Source organism: Corapipo altera, unplaced genomic scaffold (genome assembly GCF_003945725.1).
Source record: "Corapipo altera isolate COAL_440 unplaced genomic scaffold, ASM394572v1 150, whole genome shotgun sequence".
Lineage (NCBI taxonomy): Eukaryota > Metazoa > Chordata > Aves > Passeriformes > Pipridae > Corapipo > Corapipo altera.
In genome coordinates, this window is record NW_020884941.1 from 3310728 (window position 1) to 3317368 (window position 6641).

Genomic DNA, 6641 nt, shown 5'->3' on the forward strand with positions numbered 1-6641 from the left:
GGCTCTGCATCCAAAGCAGAAACTCTTAATTCCATCCTAACATTATACAAGTACAAGTCCCATATGACTGTGAGATGTTATCATGGTAATTTTGGTTGCAGAATTGGGCAGTTGAAATGAGAAAAAAAAATTAAAGAAGCTAATAATGGATGATGGGAAATCTCATGCATTCAAAATGCTGTTACATTAGAAAAGAACTTCAGCTCATGTACTGTAAGGAAACACAACCATCTTCCACTTTCAGGGAACAAGAAAGTTCTTCTGACAAGAAGTTAAAATTCATATAAATCCAAAGTACGTTTAAAAGTGTATTTGACTGAATACAAATGTCAATACCATTTCTGTAAACATCTTCATGCAAATCCCACATGGTCAGGTCAAATAAATAAATAAAATTGGACAATAAATATGCTTAAAAACTTTGAAATGTGAATCAACACCAGAAGTTGTTCTGAAATGCAGTGCTGAACTTTCTAGAGGAGCAGCCAAGGGGGGCTGAGGAGTCAAACAAACAGCATCCATCTCACAAGGGGATTCAGAGTCAAAGCTCAAAGACAATATTCAAATATACATGAAGCAATTATCTGTGGTATGTTAATTTCTAGGTCAAATACACATGTACTCCCAACATTTCACTGGAGTCTTGTAGTACCTGAATCTCTATTCTTCGCATAGAAAGATGAGACTCTGCCATAGTCCTTTCCATGCATTCTTTCAACTGACAGGCAGTAACACCAACCTCCAAGATTTTTTTCAAAGATGTGCAATATATAATGTTTCTCTCAGGGATGTTAATTTTAAAAAAAAAAATCAATAACCGACACTTTCTTAAAAAGGCCTCATGAACTCTCCTCTGACTTGGAGCACTTGGATCTGGTAGTACCAAATCAGAGGTAAAACAACTTGTCTCTCCTTCAGCTATCAGGGAGCCTCCTCCCAAATCACAGAGGTGTAAATCAGTGTAAGCAAACAAATTCCAGGAGCCATTTCAAGGCTCCCCTTCCTAAAGCTGCTCAATTGCAGATGCTTTTACTTAAAGGAACTCATGTCAGAGGACACTCAGCTTATTCAGTACTTATTTTAAAAGGTCCACAGGAAAATAACTTCAAGGACAAAAGATCTCCCAGCATTGAGGTCAATCCCAGTCCTTCCACTGGTTTCTGCAGACCCAAAGCCCTGTCCAGCATTCACAGAAGCTTCTTACATGAGGTTCTACTTTCTACCTCTTTTTTATATTCTTTTCTGAGGTGCTGTGACTGATCCTTCTTCATGGGCTCTATGCAGTTCCCCATTCATACTTCACTGTGCTTGTCAGGCTGAAGCAGCCAATATCCAAGGCTTTCAAGCATCACCTCCTGGTCACTCACCCCAGCAATCTATATTGACTTCTCTCTTCTTGACTGCCAGGAGCTAAAAACTGCATGTTTTAAGAGGAAATTATTCACATGCATAAAAGACTGCAGAATCAGGAAGGATAAAGATGAAAGCCAGTTGGCAGACAGCCACTAGTGGGAGAGACATTCTGCTCCCCAAATATGGCTTACAAAAGGAAGAGGAGATTATTAAAGGTATCATTAAATAGATTCACTGCTCTTTAAGAATGGCAGTTCCTGGTTTTAACTGGAAGGATAAAAATAACATGAAATACTGTATCAGTTACAAAACCAACCAGCTACAGCTTAATTCCATCCTGAACTGCCTCCCTTCCTAAGGCTAATATTTCTTCTTTATTATACTTCATTTTGTTAAACAGCTTAGAGCTGCATTTACTTGTTTATGGTTCTTTGGAGTACTGGGGTGATAAAAGGACCTGGATGCTAAAGTAATCCAAGGACATCTTGCCATAGTGATATACAGGTTCTTTGGGAAAACTAACCTAACACAAATCTTGTAGATAGAGAAGCTGCCTTTCAGGGACACAGAAAGAGCAATCACATTTGTAGGCACCCAGCACTGCAGAGCAAGGAATATCACTGTGACCTCTGCTGAGGGACAGAGGCTTCTCCACCACACTGGTGAATATTATGCAGCTTGGAAGACTCTGGGAAATGTGTAGGACCGTGAAGAGCTGTTTGTTCTGAGTGAGAGCAGTGATTACCTGACATACAACAGATTCTCTCTGGGAGGCCCAGACTGTACAGCTGGAAATGCACAGAATTTAGAGGCCAGTTTGGAGCTCTGTAACAAATTCCACAGTCAGAGAATCATTCCATAAGGAATCCATCTCTCCCTCAGGGCAGGATGCACATCCAGGTGTATGATGGAGGCACAGCCAAAGGCAATCCCTGTTCTTCACAGTGCTCCCGTCCAGCCCTGTGTGTAAGAACTGCAGCTCACCTGGGAAAAGGTGACATTGTCCTCAATGGCACTTTACAGAAACCTGATGAACTGAGAAACAGAACATCAATTTGGCAAAGTATAAATAGCAAGCAGAGTTCCTGCTGCACGCTTCAAGTATTAGTTAAAGCTAAGCATTCATCTTTATCTTAGTGCATGAAGATCTTGCTTTGCAAACATAGCAAAATATCTGGAAATGAAACCATAGTTATCAGCTTGAAGCACCATTTCTTTCAAAATCAACAGGAAAAGCTTCTCACAAATGGAACAAAGAACTGGAATAGAAAATGGTACATTAAATGTTGTTTTCCCAGACTTCAACCCTTATGTTAATAAAGCTAAACTCAGAAGGTAGTTCCAGCACTAATAGTCACCATATTCAAATTTCCTCAGATTCCTGATCCAAGACTTGCTTTAGCCCCCTGCACAATGCATTATGTTCACACACTTGGCCACCAATACTCATGTTTTATTCTAAGTGTTGAAAGGCTGGAATGACTTAATCCCTCAGGCTTCTAGATTCATGTGATTATGCAAGAAATCCGACTTAAATTAAAAACATGTTTCTAGCATGGAGAAGAAAATCTTCAAAATGGGACTGCTAAAGTTGCAAAACTCAAAGTACACATTGAAAGGCTTCTTAATTCAGACTATTCTTAAGGTACTCTCAAGACTGTGGGAGGCAAGCTGGAGCTGTAACTCCTGATACCATGCTATCATGCAATATCTTAAGCAGAACTTAGGCAAAACTGTGACAATTTTGCAGAAATCATTAGGGAAAACTAATGCATTTACCTTAATAGAAATTACCTGATAGGTACAACAACTGTGTCTTTTCTGTCACCCTCTTGTATATGATGCAAGACCCTGAAGAACACATTTTTTTCCCTGCAGAGCTGTTCCATTGCTTTCCATCAACCCCTGCAGATTACACATCTCAGCAGGTACCAGTGCACCACTGTCCCTGCTTCTGGGTCTTTTAAAACCAAGAGTTACTCCAATTTTTACTTTATATTAAAATACAAAGAAAGTGCTCTCTGAGCTGATAAAAGAGCTGCAACATAAAAGATAAGCCACAGAAACATTTCTGTGAAGCTTTCTGTTTCTGCCTGAGAGTGCCCTGGCACCAGCAGCGCACAAGTGCAATAGTCTTGTACTTCTTGAGGGTGAATTTTTTATAATCTGAAGTGGAACCCATAGGAACTCCTATCCTTTCAGAATCTGTAGTTTTCTGAAAGACTCTGCTGCTTGATATGTATTTATTTACCCTGAGAAATAAGTTTAACATAGAACATTAGTGTCCCAGCTAAATAAATAAAACATACAAGGGACTGCCCAAAGAGCTGCACTCTGAAAGGAGGCAGACATGGGGATGCCTCGTCCTGCAATGGTTAAACGCACCCTGAGTGCCTGATGGCATATCCTACACAAGGGCTAATGTTTTCTCAAATACAAATGAAGTCTCATCTTCATCCATGTGAAACTCTGACTTACAGCCTCAGCAGGCCTGTGCACGTTAGGGACTGTATAAAGCTGATGTCTGCATGATCCAAACAGCTTTGGAGAGAGAAGTTGCTTCAACTGGACCAAAAACATTATGACAGTTCTGAAAATTCCCCTTTTCTCCTCACCTAGATGAATCCAGGCTCTGTTCCAGCTGGTTTCTCATTAACTGGTTTGTTCCCATCACAACTGAACAGACTATATGTTTTCTAATCATTTCACTCATCCCTGACATATCAACACCCAAACAATTCCCCAGCCAAAAGAAAACATTTGACAGATCTTCACTGCTATGACACTCTAACCTGTCCCTACAGGAAGAGATTAAATTAAACCTGCACAAGCAAAAAGATCTGACTATGTTATCAAAAAACTGTGCTATTTCTCTAAATTAGATTATTTCTAATTTATCGTTTCCTCTCATTGATTAACATTATCAGGTTAAAGTTACAGTCGTGTTCCCAGCTTGGACTTATGGTTTGCTGCATCTAAGTCAGATTTTGCAAGAAGCTGGAGTGTCCAAAAGCCTGGCTGTTTCTCCCTCAATATCCATCAGCTCTACAAAAGATGGCATCTTTCTCTGCAAACACCATTTCACAGGGGAAAAGCCACTTACTAAAACCTTGATGTGACACTCCTCCTGTACCCAAACTTCCACTGAAGTCTGAGGCCCCACATGATTTAATTCACAGTTTTTTCAGTACTGCTTTCAGAAAAGAAGGCTGTGTGAGCTCCAGGGACAGCACTGTAAGCACCAGAACCACAGAGTCTGGTTTCTTACATGTCCCAGGAGTTTAACCTGAACATCAGTACAGGTGCAAGCTGCCACTGGAGTACTTAGAGAGTCTCTTTTCTCAGTGGATTTTCTGGTACCGAGTGTGGTATTAACTCACTCTACTATGCACAAATTGAGTCATTCACCTTTAGGACAATTGCATGAAATTAATTACCACTGTAGAGTTTGATCGAAACTGTAGTTTTTAGCTGTAGTGATTACACCAAGGTGACAAAATGCTGTGAAGCTACATAGGAGAAGTGTTAGTATGGCTGGTCAGTCATTTCTTTGTTTGACAGAAACCTCTGGCACAATGAATGACAAAAACATAGAATAAGCACCAAACCAGATCACTGAATGGAATTTATACTTTCAGAAAACAGCTCAGTCTCCAGCTCTCTCAGGAATACTTCGCTCAGGAAAAACACACCAAAAAACAAAAACGCCTTTCTTGTTGCTGTGGCTTAAAGACAGCTATAATTTGGGATAAAGTGAAAAAGGAAACCTAAGTAAGCAGCACATCAGCAGGTGACCTAACTTTTCTGGGCCTCTGTCTCTCCATCTGCAAAACTGAAAAAAATACATATACAATGCTGATATAAACATTTGAAAATGCTGTATGTAAGAGAGATAACGGACCTATACCATTGATTTCAGTAGGCTCCAGAGCACACCTATAAATATAAATAGACTGTCATTCCACAGTTCTCCTCAGCAGTTCCATTAGTTCTTAAAATAACTTGATGGATTTCTTCCATGCAGTTATTTTCTTGCACAGATTTCACTGAGCCAGCACACTGAGCACCCCCAGAGTTCCGTTTCCACATATTCACCCAATCATCTATTTCTTCTTGTTTTATTTCTTCACTGCTATCACCCACTGAAAATACATCAGGTTTACTGTTTCCTCACCATCTGGCGCTCATACCTTTAACTTTTATAGCTACATGAACACATTGCAGAAACTTTGCCATGAAGTCCCAGTAGCTTTTTCCGAGCTAAAGCAGCTCATTATCCCCACCTGGAGGAGGGACCGACCGCCAAGGAACGGTGTTCACTCACAGCCAGTCCCCATCTGCAAAGGGACGTTTAAAACACGGTCAGAATCCCACCCAGGATGTACACGCGTGTGTATCACAGTTAACATGGGACACACACACGTCACATCACAGCTCAAAACATTTCTGTTCAGTCACACTGTCATACGTGTCAATACCAGTTTGCTACATGCAAAATATTGGACATTTATTAAAAAAACCCCAAATTCCTCATACATAATATAAAAAAGGAAATTGGTAAGCCAGTCAATTGTCTGCCAGAATTCCAGAGGGAGCTGTGTGAAAAGTAATTCGTCTTCCAACAATCAGAACTGGACTGTTCCACTGCCTCTGGGGCTGATGCCTTCCCTGCCCTTACTCACTACTAATATCAAAATGCAGTTTTGAGATCCAGTTTGGGAAAAGCAGACTGGAGAGGAAGAACATGCCAATACCAAGAAATAATGTACTATGTTTAACTTTGGTTCTGCAAACGTTTATGTAAATATTGAATCATTTTAGGCTGGTAAATAATCCTGTTAAACTGGAGGTCTTCACCACTGGGGTCTTCGACATCCTCCTGAGGGGCAGTGGAGGGGCAGGTACAGATCTCTTCACTCTGGTGACTACTGACAGGACTAGAGGAAACTGCATGAAGCTGAGTCGGGGGAGGTTTAGGTTGGATATGAGGAACAGGTTTTTCACCCAGAGGGTGGTTGGGCACTGAACAGGCTCCCAGGCGGTCACAGCACCAAGCCTGACAGAGGCATTTGGACAACGCTCTCAGGGACATGGTGGGATTCTTGGGGTGTCCGGCGCGGGGCCAGGACTTGGACTCGATGATCCTGGTGGGTCCCTCCCAACTCGGCACATTCTATGACTCTACGGAGGAGCTGAGCCCGGGGCGCTCAGCGCGGCCATGTTGGGGACAAGACGCGGCCCCGTCACCATGGCAACCGCCAGACGTCACCTGCCTGCGCCGTGACGAG